Here is a 14,309-nt window from a genome sequence, read left to right as displayed (position 1 = left end):
TTCAATTTCTCACCTTGTATACACACACACATATATCGATATATATGTTTTTGTTTTTGTTTTTTGTTTGTTTTTTCTTTGTCGCTGTTGTTTTTATCAAATAAAGTCAGGCTTCTTTTATATCATGCCCAGATACTTCTATTTTTAGACATGACGCCATCTAACATGTGCAGACACGTCTATTTTTAAACACTGCTTCGTGGGAAAAAAAAAAAAAAAAAAAAAAAAAAAATCACGACCTTGGCATCGTTTCCAGTGACCGGAACCTCCACGGGGACACTTCCAGAAAGAATCGCCTGGTTTGATGAAACTCAAGGGGAATCCCGATCTTAAATACACTTCCGGATATATATATATAACATATAAACATGCGCACTGGTGCAGAACACTTCGAAGATCCATGCTTGACCTTGGTAAACTGCGTAAAACCCCCGACGTTGGCACACTTCCAGTTCCAGTGACCTTGACCCCATACTACCTCCCCTATTTTTTTTAAGTGTGTCACACTGATGAAACAAAAGACAGACAGCACAGTGCCCACCTTCAACGTTACAGCCAAAGTAGTTGTCACAGGTGTACTTGCATTGTTCCGGGCAGGGCTTGCAGCGCCCTGGGTATTGTCCGTACGTTCCCATCTTGCACACTGCAATGGTACCGGCAAAGTTCTGTACGAACGGACACGGATATCACAAAGGAAACAAGCATTTCATTTGCCTGTCTGTTTGTCTCCCTGTACAACGAAACGAGCATGTTATTTACAGGTCTGTCTTCCTGTATAATTATCTCCCTGTACAACGAAACGAGCATGTTATTTACATGTCTGTCTTCCTGTATAATTATCTCCCTGTACAGGGAAACAAGCATGTTATTTACATGTCTGTCTTCCTGTATAATTATCTCCCTGTACAACGAAACGAGCATGTTATTTACATGTCTGTCTTCCTGTATAATTATCTCCCTGTACAACGAAACGAGCATGTTATTTACATGTCTGTCTTCCTGTATATCTCCCTGTACAACGAAACGAGCATGTTATTTACATGTCTGTCTTCCTGTATATCTCCCTGTACATGGAAACAAGCATTTTATTTGCCTGTCTGTCTCTGTACGTTCCTTTCTATTCTGACGAAATGTACTTTTTTTTTCCCTTTTTTTTTAAAAACCAAAGAGAAAATTTGGAAGGTTTAACTCTCTCCATACGAACGGCGAAAGAGACGACGTTAACAGCGTTTCATCCCAATTACCATCATCAAAATATTGCAAGCAGAACGCTCTTATACTGAAGAGGTGAATGTTGACAAAGAATACCACAATTCTGACGACGGAAGCTAAAGGCTGGGTCATTCAGACACCCACTGGACATCCGAAGGGTCTTTGTAGAGGAGAAGAGAGGACTGGCCGTACTGAGTGAGTTAAGGTAAGGCAGTCAATATGTGCGTGTGCGTGTGAGTGTGTGTGTATGTGGTGTGTGTGTGTGTGTGTGTGTGTGTGTGTGTGTGTCTGCGCGCGCGCGCGCGCGCGTGTGTGTGTGCGTGTGTGTTTGGCGTTACATAAAGAGGGTGAGAAAAATCAGGGAAAACAACACCAATCACCAACATCAGACTGCCATGGTTTTTTTCTCTCTCTCCCACTATTTTTTCTTATCATTAGTTCTTGGTGGTTCTTTTTTTTTAATGCAAAATGATAAATTCTTCACTACAAAATAGAGATTAGGCCGCCCACCACCTCATTCACCCCACCCCCCTGCCACAAACAGCAGTATCAGTACCTCAAGGAGGCTTCACTGCGTTCAGTCCAATCCATAGAAAAAAACAAAACAAAACCGCTACACCACATCTGCCAAGCAGATGCCTGACAAGCAGCGTAACCCAACGGCTTAGTCAGGCCTTGACAAAAAAAAAAAAAAAAAAAAAAAAAAAAAAAAAAATATATATATATATATATATATATATATATATATATATATATATATTTTTTTTTTTTTTTTTTTTTTTTTTTTTTTAATGAATAATATATTTTTTTTTTAAAAATAAAATAAAAAGATAAATAAAATAAATTAACAAAAATAATAAAATAAAATAAATAAATAAATTGGTTCTGCCGAGCAGATGCCTGACAAGCAGCGTAACCCAACGCGCTTAGTCAGGCCTTGACAACAACAACAAAAAAAAAAAAAAAAAAAAAAAAAAAAAAAATATATATATATATATATATATATATATATATTTGTTGTTGATTTAAAAAAAAAAAAAAAAAAAAAAAAATATATATATATATATATATATATATATATTTGTTGTTGATTTTTTTTTTTTTTTTTAATGAATAATATATTTTTTTTAAATAAAATAAAAAGATAAATAAAATAAATTAACAAAAATAATAAAATAAAATAAATAAATAAATAAATAAATTGGTTTTGTTATATTTCGTCACAAACAACAACAACAACAACAACTACAACAAGCAAACTAAAAACAAAAGAAAAGCGCCATTTCAATGATTCCAAGTAACTTTTTTTTTCTTTTTTTTTTTTTTTTGTTCACAGGGTGACACAGCTAAATACATAATTATTGTTTGACGGCACAAGCTTAGCATGCGTTTCGTCAGGAGATAAGCTACTGCGATCAGCGACGTGAAATGGAGGTATGTTTATGGAAACGTCACTAATACTGAGAGAGGAAGTCCAGCTGACAGAGAGAGAGAGAGAGAGAGAGAGAGAGAGAGAGAGTGGTGGGAGACAGACAGACATAAAGATAGATAGAGAAAGAGACAGACAGACACATACACACACGCGCGCGCGCACATATGTAGAGATACATACATATATACATACATACATACATGCATGCATTCGGATGAGACGATAAACCGAGTTCCCGTGTGCAGCATGCACTTAGCGCACGTAAAAGAACCCACGGCAACAAAAGGGTTGTTCCTGGCAAAATTCTGTAGAAAAATCCATTTCGATAGGAAAAACAAATAAAGGTTGTTCCTGGCAAAATTCTGTAGAAAAAATCCATTTCGATAGGAAAAACAAATAAAAACTGCACGAAGGAAAAAAAAAGAGAAAAAAAAAGTGGTGCTGTAGTGTAGCGACGCGCTCTCCCTGGGGAGAGCAGCCCGAATTTCACACAGAGAAATCTGTTGTGATAAAAAGAAACACAAATACAAATACGTACATGATTATATACATGGATATTGCTTACCCCACACTTGCAGTTCACAAAAGTGGAGAACTTGACTGAAGTCTCTTACTGCGAATTCCTGTTTGCTGAACCGAATATGGCGACCAGTCATGACTTTATCGCACCTCATTCTAAAAACTGAAACAAAGAGCCACCATACCCTTCCGCACCATTCTCCTGTTATCAGTTATTGGTGTAAGACAGAATAGGAAGGACTTTCATAGTCTTGATGGAGTCTCCCGTCGGTCCGACGGATGAGTAGGCAGGCAGGCTTATCTGTCGGTGTGTGTCCACATATGGGAGAAGAGGCCGATTCTGGATGCGTAGCACTTCCCACAGGTGTTGCAAGGGGAAAAAAAACGTCTCCAGAAGTTGAAAGAAAGTTTCCAATAAAGACTTTCATAATGTGGTTTTGGTCTGTACGAAATGATACTGATGATGAGACTTCCACCCTTTAAGATGTCTTTTGTGATGAGACATTGGGCATCATTTAAAATGACTGCTTATCATACAACGTGTTTATTATCAGAATTTGGTCATCATACAAAATGACAACCCATAAAAGCTGAGCATCCAGTGTATGATGCACCCACAATCAGCTGCTGCTAAATGAAGAACAAGAGAGGCAAGGCCTTCAAGGGGATAAATTAAGTCCCCTAGCATTAATTAAAGAGTAATTTCCCTTTTTTACTATCTGCACCAAAAGTTTGCAAAATAAATAAAAATTCCATGCTTAGCAAAAGAAGTTCCTGTTTGAAGAAAAAAATGATAATGATGACTCCTCTTGTTGTTGTGTCAGAATAAGAGGTCAAAGTGCCAAGTTTAGAGAATACAAAAAATATAAATATAACAGTAAATGCAGTTTGCATATAATTAGGCTTCTTTTTTTAAATTTTTTTGTGCCCATCCCAGAGGTGCAATATTATTTTAAACAAGATGACTGGAAAGAACTGATTTTTTTCCTGTTTTTATGCCAAATTTGGTGTCAACTGACAAAGTATTTGCAGAGAAAATGTCAATGTTAAAGTTTACCACGGACACACAGACACACGGACACACACACACACAGACAACCGAACACCGGGTTAAAACATAGACTCACTTTGTTTACACAAGTGAGTCAAAAATGTGGTATGTTGCACTGGACAAAATAAAAATCAAGAGGGCAAGACATTCAAGACCCACTTGTGATACACATATAAAACAATAATAATAATATTCTGTACTTATAAGGCGCAAACTCCCCACAGATGGGCTCTAAGCGCCTCACAAGAAACAGTACATATACAATGGTGCATTATAGAAAATAAGAGCGCATATTATGGACATAGAAGTGGTATCCGCCAGTACAGAACAACAAATTGCAGATATGAATAATCACAGAAAAAAAGGCACAAAATGCACCCTACACACACACACACACACACACACGCACGCACTTAAGTGCCACAGATCCAGAGGAAGAAAATTTCAAACAGAAGGTGCTTGATACTGAAAAGAGACTTTGGGGACTCGAAAGAGCTTTTCTCCTGAAGACCTGAGAGAGCAGGATGGAGTGTAAAGAAATAAATAAGAATTTTAATTGTTGAATGTGTTCTGTATTTGTTATTACAAAACTTTGGGTAAAACAAAAATATTTTTTTTATAAAAACAAAAAATATGTGAGAGCATGAGAATAGATTCAAACCATACATGTTCAGGTGGAAAGAACTTGTCAAAGTCACAGCGCTATTGCAGATTTACCAATGACGTTCAAAAGTTAACATTTAAGCTTTTTTTTTTTTCTTTTCTTTTTTTTTCGTAAGCGTGATAATCGATTGTGGTATTGGAAGTGATAACGGTGGCCGAGTCATGTTATTTTGGTATATCTCGGGCATTTAATTCATTCCTCAAAGTCCTCAGTAAAGGAGATGTTGCCATCGCCTCAAGCACACCACAACACTGAACTGTTTTCTCTAGATCTGCACAGATCCATGTTTGACAGGCTTCATTATACTCGCCAGGTAACTTCGACACAGCTGATTCATTTTCTCTTTTACGTTCATTCAATATCAACTTTAGAATTATTATTCATATGCAGTAACTACTTCAATGATGTAGTTAGTGCCCTGTATGTGCTCTGTAGCCCAATATCACAGACTGACATAAGTTTACATTTGGGCCAACAGCAAAGTGAGAGCTGTATTATCAATGGTTTCTCCAGTCAATGGGAAACCATTTACAGCTTAATCTTGAGGCAAAATTGCACTGGCTCTTAGTGCTGCAGCCTTGTGGGCTAGTTGGCCTTTGGGAACCATCCCAACGCCGACTGTCCTAAAACCCTCTTGGCCGAGAGAGTGGGGATGTACTTGGGTAAGACACTCTCCACTATAATATAGCCCAAATAGTCGGAACAGCAGTTGCCTCCTCTGCTGTTATGATGGTCATAGTCGGACACGACTGACTATCATATATATATATATATATATATATATATATATATATATATATATATATGTGTGTGTGTGTGTGTGTGTGTGTGTGTGTGTGTGTGTGTTTGTGTGTGCTCTGTCCAGAATTCGTATGTCTTTTCTTTTAATTGCAAACAAGAAAAACGATGTCATGCCGTCTTCTAACCAAACATAGCCTGTACATTCCGGCAACTGGGAAGCAGTAATATGATGTTTTTGGATTTCGGATCGAGCCTCAACGGAATAAACCGTGAATAATCTGAGAATGCAATACGTGAATTGCTTGATCAGTCCGCACTTAGATACTGTGGTAAGGATCCTCTGCCTGCCGATCTGTTCACACTGTGCTCAAATGGTTTTATTCCAGTTATCACAATGATTGCAAACACATCTTTGTCTTTTACTGAACACTTTAAACATGCCCTTGTCACACCCCTACTCAAGAAATCTGGTCTTGGCAAAGAAATCCTTAAAAAAAAAAAGAAAAAGAAAAAAAAAAGAGATCTATTTCAAATTTATTTTTTCTGTCAAAATTACTTGACAGACTCATTCTTCACCAACTCCTCAGTCATTTGTCATTCAATGACCTTCTTGGGGTGTTTCAGTCTGCATACAGACAGGATCACAGAACAGAGGCGGCCCTCTTACATATATCCAACACATTACTGTCATGTGCAGACATCAGAGATGTCTTGGTTCTGTTTCTGCTTGAATGACAGTTTTTTTCACTTACTTAAGGGTAGGTGAAGTCCTTTCTCCGCAGAGAACCTTTTGCACAACAGACCGTCCACATATACGGACGTTGCAGCCATTCGTTCCTGACCAGAATTTCCTGTGAAGCAAAAACTTTTTTCTTTTTTTTTTTCTTTTTTTTTGGGGGGGGGGGGGGGGGGTGGGAGGGGTCCCCCGTAATCCAGGTATATCGTAGTTTTTTTTTTTGTTTTTTTTTTTTTTTTGTGCTCACCACCAGAAACGATTATGTTTCTGAACCAAAAGTTGTGTGCTTGAACATTGTACTGTATTACATTGCATTGATTTTGCATTGCATTGTATTGATTTTGCATTTTACTGTATTGTATTGCATTGCATTGTATTGTATTGTATTGTATTGCATTGCATTGCATTGCATTGCATTGTATTGTATTGTATTGTATTGTATTGTATTGTATTGCATTGCATTGCATTGTATTGTATTGTATTAAATCACTTTTGTTCAGTCTTCCGAACTCCACAACAGCTTCGGTCCAGCAGAGTGTGACCCCATGCGCTGGGCCGCCTGTGTGCAGGTTTGTGGGGACTGCAGCTTCCAGTGTATCCGCATCTGCTGCTTCGCCACAAGCCCCCATCGCTACAGGACTTGAGGTGTTGCACGGTGTGGGGTTTTTTTTGGGTTTTTTTTTCCCCAAATCATGACTTGCGCTTGACTTGGATTAAAGTGAGGGAGAGTTGCGCAGGTTGTCAGCCTCACTCGCTCGTCCCAGCCTATCAGGACCCAGTGGCAAGACGTAGTCGAGATGGGGGTGGGGGGGGGGGGGGGGGGGATTAAGGTCAGGCAGTAGATGGCCAGCAGTGTTGTGCATGTGTCTCGCTGCGCCCTTTTAGTGCTCCATGGTACACTGCTGAGAATCGCCTTTCTGCCCGTTGAACAAATATTGGTTTCTTCCGCTCCACCATCTGACTTCGACGGGCGCAATAGCCAAGTGGTTTAGGCGTTGGACTTTCAATCTAAGGGTCCCTGGTTCGAATCACGGTAAAGGCGCCTGGTGGGTGAAGGGTGGATTTTTTTTTTTCCCGATCTCCCAGGTCAACATATGTGCAGACCTCCTAGTGCCTGAACCCCCTTCGTGTGTATACACACGCAGAAGATCAAATACGTACGTTAAAGATCCTGTAACCCATGTCAGTGTTCGGTGGGTCACGGAGACACGAAAATACCCAGCACGCATGAACCACGACAGAGTCACCGGCAAGTCGATGTTGGTCGTGTAACGGAAAGAAGAAGAAGAAGACTTAAAACCGTCATTAATGAGACGGAAGCCTGTGTGGCTGATGTCAAGGTGTGGATGGACAGAAACAAGCTAAAACTTAACGAAGAGAAAACCGAGCTCTTAGCTGTAGGAGACCGAGCTCGTCTCGATGAAATAAAAAAAGGGCCCAGTCACTCTCGGCACTTCTACAGTTACATTTCTAACATCAGCTAAATACCTAGGTGTACATATTGATCAGATCTTGACGATAGCTGACCACATTTCATCCCTGTGTCGCTCATGCAATTTTCATCTTCGCAGACTAGCCTCAGTCAGACCATACTTAACGGAGAAAAACATGGCTCAGTTGGTTTCCTCTTTTGTCCTGTCCAGACTAGATTACTGCAATTCTACCTTAGCAGGTTTACCATCTTCCTCTCTTATTCGACTACAGAAAGTACAGAACAATGCTGCACGACTTGTCCTAGCAACAAAAAGAAATCTGATCATGTCACACCTCTTTTGCATCAGTTACACTGGCTTCCTATAGAGTCCCGCATTCACTATAAACTAGCGACACATACCTTCCGACATTTTGATGGATCTTTTCCCCCGTATCTCTCCTCTGTGCTGGAAACGTACGAACCATGTAGAACGCTAAGATCCAGTTCTGAACTGTTACTTAAAGTCCCAAGAACTAACTTAAAATGTGCAGGGAATAGGTCTTTTAGGGCTCAAGTACCCCAAATTTGGAATTCTTTGCCATCGTCCCTCAGAAATGCTCCTGATCTCCAGACCTTAGTCAGATCTGAAAACGCACCTTTTCCGCAAACATTTCTGTACTCAGCACGATGGATAGTCCGAAGTCTGTTCGCCACATGGAGTTTTTTGCTAGAGATATTTATACTCACGTAATCCCTTTTTAGGGTTGTTGATATATTTAATGTGTCTGGGCGCGCGCGCGTGTGTGTGTGTGTGTGTGCGCGCGCGCGATTGTGAGTATGCGTGCGCATGTATGCGTGTGTCTAAGAATGTGTGTTTTCAAGGAATATGTTTCTTTTTAATCTAAGCATTATTTAGTTGATATATTTATTGTTCATTGATCATGCTTTTTTTTATTCATTATGATAACGCATTGGATTGAGCTGTTGTAATGTTTTATATTATGTTTATATCTGGCTCGATGATGTAAGACTCATCAGTACTGGATATCGCGCCACAGAAAAGTTATGAATTATTATTATTATTATTATTATCATCATCATTAGTCCGCCGAATCCAGGCTTCACACTCTAGGTTAACAAGCCCTACATGTTGTGCGTCCACGGCAGTTCTTGTGGCATGCTAGCAAGTCTGCCTACCCATTGTTTGGCATCTCCATACGCCACGTTCGTATATATATATATATATATATATATATATATATATATATATATATATATATAGAGAGAGAGAGAGAGAGAGAGAGAGAGAGAGAGAGAGAGAGAGAGAGAGAGAGAGAGAGAGAGAGAGAGAGAGAGAGAGAGATTTGAATATATACACACGGGCACACACAGACACGTGGACAACCAATACACTTGTTACTACACACAGGCATGGTTGTTTCATTCTTGAGTCTGCTATATATGGCCCCTGTAATCCTTGTCAGAGACTGGTGGGTTATGGAAGCACAGAATTACACAGCATGCAGCAGCCACGACAACAATTATCAGGTAGTGGATGTTGATGGGTGTAAAAAGAAAGAAGGTGCAATCTTACCTTGTCCCCTGAATAAAATCAAATCACGGAAGGTATACACATACGCTAGGTCCACCATCCACCAGGCTAATCTATCTCCGGTATCGGAACTGAAACAGTTGGGGGCAGGGGAAGTAGGGATGAAGCCCAGAGTGTGGTTGGAAAGCCCGTTGACAGCTCCACAGGCGTTGGGAGCAACGTTGCCCCCGCTTCCCCGCAATACGCTGCTCACTGTGGCGACTTTATTGAAAGCTGCATTCTCTGCAACAGACACGAGACGGAGGGTGGGAAGATGCCAACTGCATAGGCACTGCTGTTCGGCCCAACACTCGGCTTATATCACAGATTGACATAAGTTTGGGCCAACAGCAAAGTGAGAGCTGTATTATCAATGGTTTCTCCAGTCGATGGGAAATCATTTTCAGCTTAGTCTTTTGTGAAGGATTATGACTCTCAAACTAGGAGGCAAATTTGCACTGGCTCTTAGTGCTGCAGCCTTGTGGGCTGGTTGGCCTTTGGGAACCATCCCAACGCCGACTGTCCTAAAACCCTCTTGGCCAACAGAGTGGGGATGTAACTTGGGCAAGACACTCTCCACTACAATCAAATTCTCGCCCAAATAGTCGGAACAGCAGTTGCCTCCTCTGCTGTTCTGATGGTCATAGTCGGACACGACTACCTGTCATATATATAGGCACTGCTGTGACCTTGACCTTCAATTCCAATAGAATCATGCTGTCGCCTTGGCCAGTTAGAACACTTCATCCCTTCATTCAAAGATGTCAAGTTCTTGCTGAGAAATCCAACCCCGTTTCGTAACTGCTCTGTTGTTTCTATTGCACACCCAATCCAGTCTGCTGGAACGGTGTGGAACTCAGGTTTTGGTAAGTAATTATTTGTCGAGATTATCTGCCGAACGAGCAGTTTTAAAAATCGTTTCTGTTCACAGCTATGATATGGTTGATTCTGCTCATTTTGAAGGATTTCTCATGTGGAGAAATATGTGTTCAATGTTCTTAAGATGTTAAGGTGGGCTCAGTTTCTAAGGTCTTGAAGTGGACACACTGTCTGTCAATTTGGAATGGAAAGAGGAACTAACTGTAAGTGAATTCGGTACAACTAGTTGGCTGATGCGAATTATAATGGGGAAATGGAAGCTGGAGGTGAGGTGGATAAAAGAGAGAGAGGTGGGGTGGGGAGGAGAAAGATGGCGAATTTGCTGCCGCCCTTTTTGACTCACTTGTGTAAACAAAGTGAGTCTATGTTTTAACCCGGTGTTCGGTTATCTCTCTCTCTCTCTCTCTGTGTGTGTGTGTGTGTGTGTGTGTGTGTGTGTGTGTGAGTGTGTGTCCGTGTGTCTGTGTGTCCGTGGTAAACTTTAACATTTTCTCTGCAAATACTTTGTCAGTTGACACCAAATTAGGCATAAAAATAGGAAAAATTCAGTTCTTTCCAGTCATCTTGTTTAAAACAATATTGCACCTCCAGGATGGGCACAAAAAAAGAAAAAGAAAAAAAGAAAAAAGAAGACTAATTATATGCAAACTGCATTTACTGTTATTTTCATATTTTTTTGTATTCTCTAAACCTGGCACTTTGACCTCTTATTCTGACACAACAACAAGAGCAGTCATTATTATCATTTTTTGTTCAAACAGGAAATTCTTTTGCTAAGGAATTTTTATTTATTTTGCAAACGTTTTGGTGCAGATAGTAAAAAAGGGAAATTACTCTGTAATTAATGCTAGGGGACTTAATTTATCACAAGTGAGTCTTGAGGGCCTTGCCTTTTTTTTTTTTTTTTTTTTTTTTTTTTACTACTCTTTCCTGTTTGTTGAGGCTCCACAGCCACACGCGAGTCCTCAAGGAACCAGAATGTTGAAGCGCATATACACCTCATCGTCGGACACAACGGATTAACAGCGATTTGTGTGTTTCTTTATTTCTTTATCTTTATTATTTTTACTTCCAGTGATTTGTTTACGTTCTGGTCACTGGCAATCCGATGCAACAGCGAGGAAGGTTACCTGGTGGATATTTCTCAGTTCGCTACTATATGATTTGCATGGACATTAAGACCTTCCTCTTGCAGCTGCCAACTCTTCAGGCATACTGTGCGATCCAGAAGCATTGTCCTGTGCTGTGCTGTACTGTGCTGTGCTGTGCTGTACTGTGCTGTGCTGTGCTGTGCTGTGCTGTGCTGTACTGTCCTATATGGTGTTGTGTTGTGTTGTGCTGCACTGTTTTGTGTGTCTTCATGTTTTACATTTATTTGCTTATTTATTTGCTTATTTATCATCATTGTTGTCTTATTTATTCATTTATTTATTTATTTATTATTATTATTATTATTATTACTACTACTACTACCTTTTTTTATATTATAATTATTAGTTATTTATTTATTTACTTATTTATGTACGCTTATCTTTTTTTTTTCTTTCTTTCTTTTTTTTTTTTTTTAATCAAGGCCTGACTAAGCGCGTTGGGTTACGCTGCTGGTCAGGCATCTGCTTGGCAGATGTGGTGTAGCGTATATGGATTTGTCCGAACGCAGTGACGCCTCCTTGAGCTACTGAAACTGAAAACTGAAACTGTTTTGTGCTGCAGTGCACTGTGCTATGCTGTGTTTCACTTCATATCAGTCACAATCTACATCACATCACTTTAACTGATCAAGGTGCCCTATATCCGGCGAGAACCAGCGCCACCTGCTGTACAGGAAGTGAACCATCGTGACTGTCATCGTGATCTTCTTCTTCTTCTTCTGCGTTTGTGGGCTGCAACTCCCACGTTCACTCGTATGCACACGAGTGGGCTTTTACGTGTATGACCGTTTTTACCCCGCCATATAGTCAGTCATACTCCCTAGTGCATGCTAGGAATGTTCTTGTTTCCATAACCCACCGAACGCTGACATGGATTACAGGATCTTTAACGTGCGTATTTGATCTTCTGCTTGCATATACACACGAAGGGGGTTCAGGCACTAGCAGGTCTGCACATATGTTGACCTGGGAGATCGTAAAAATCTCCACCCTTTACCCACCAGGCGCCGTCACCGTGATTCGAACCCGGGACCCTCAGATTGAAAGTCCAACGCTTTAAGCACTCGGCTATTGCACCCGTCTGTCATCGTGATCGATCCGCAACGCTCTCCTTTGGGGAGGGGTCCTAGTCTTTCCTGGTTGTCGTCGTCCCTCACCAGGAACGAATCACCACACACTCAATAACACTGTCCATTAATGTCAACTGGGGCAGATGGTAATGACACATGCACATGGACCTGAGTGCGCATGCGTGGTGTGTGTGTGTGTGTGTGTGTGTGTGTGTGTGTGTGTGAAGATAAGACTTTGAAAAAAAAGGCAGCTACCATTTAGTACTTCTAAAAAAGTAAATGAATGGATAGATAAAATATGCACCTGAATATGTATATATATATATATATATATATATATATATATATATATATATATATATATATATATATATTTCTTAACTTACCATATTGACCCTTGTCAAAGGCCGATTTGGAGGAATTACAAGCTGGACATCTGCACTTGCCAGCCACCACTGGAAACACGCAGTGTTCATAATCATGATTAATATTCACTAACGAAGTAGGTTTTCGCCTACGTTTTTAATTGAGACATGCAAGGGCAGGGAGCTGTCACGCTTTTTTTTTCTTTTTTGTTTTAAACAAGAAAATGGGGTTGTATAAAGCGTGGTCGCCCCCTGCTACAGTCTCTGGTAACTGTGAGAATCAATGTTTCGGGTAAAGTGATCTGATCCCGACCGAGGATTTGTTGATCTATACCCGACCGGTTTACACAATCACTTTCTTACTGTGCTAAGTAATCCTGCAGTTTAGAATACTAAACTCAGGGGCCGTTAAAATGAAAAAGTAGAAGGTGTTTTAGACTGACTTCGATGCGCTGAGTCGAATGCAACCCTCAGCTAAGCTCTAAGACCACTCCTTTTGCCACGAAACTGGATCAAATGCACGGTAAGTAGTACTCCTTCCCGACCTGCACGCCATTTTGACGTAAACACCACGTCACCAGCAATCAAAATGGCTCGCCGATAGTTGCTCGGGAAGTGACCGACTGAGTTTACTATTTATTATGTCTCTGTTTCATTGACAAGGAGTGGCCGTAGAGCTTAGCTGAGGGTTGCATTCGACTCAGCGCATCAAGGTCAGTCTAAAACAACCTCTATTTTTTCATTTGAACGGCCCCCTGAGTTTAGTATTCTAAACTGCAGGATTACCGCATGCTGATTTATTCACGGCAGCAGCCTCGGGGAATCCTTGTTCGTTTCGCCAACGGAATAAACCGATCATTTTGACCAGTCAGAGTATTACGGGAACCCGAACTGTGACGCAGTGTGGAGCGAAAACAGCCTCTTGCGTGTGCGTGTTTTCAGACGACACTCACGACAACTTTAGCAACATCTCTCTGTGACGTCAACGCACTGGTTTGGCAAGTGTCGAGTGACCAACAGTCGATTTGCCAACTTCGTCGTGTGTGTGTGTGTGTGTGTGTGTGTGTATGTGTGTGTGTGTGTGTGTATGTGTGTGTGTGTGTGTGTGGTGCAGGGTGTAAAAATTGGGATGGGGATAATTGAGAAAGAGACGCATCACTATCACACACTCACACATACATACACACACACACACACACGCGACACACGCTCTCATGCACGCGCACACGCACACGCACACGTACAGTTACAACTGTGGAGTGGACCAGTCCACAGCCAACACCCCACTCTTAAGCTGGAAATCCATAGGCACGGAAACTGAACGGCAGTTGAACGGCAGCGGGACGAAATGTGCGGTATCGCAAGCAGCAACTTCAATGTTTGAATCCATAGACAAGGTGCGGCACGGCAGGTTTGCGCCTTTTTTTGTTTTGTTTCGAACCCCCCATCCACACACTCCCAGTTGCAGTTGTTGCCAATTTGTG

The sequence above is a fragment of the Babylonia areolata genome, chromosome 35 (genome assembly GCF_041734735.1).
Source record: "Babylonia areolata isolate BAREFJ2019XMU chromosome 35, ASM4173473v1, whole genome shotgun sequence".
NCBI lineage: Eukaryota > Metazoa > Mollusca > Gastropoda > Neogastropoda > Buccinidae > Babylonia > Babylonia areolata.
The sequence above is the reverse complement of the archived record's forward strand: the minus strand, read 5'-3'. Positions refer to the sequence as shown.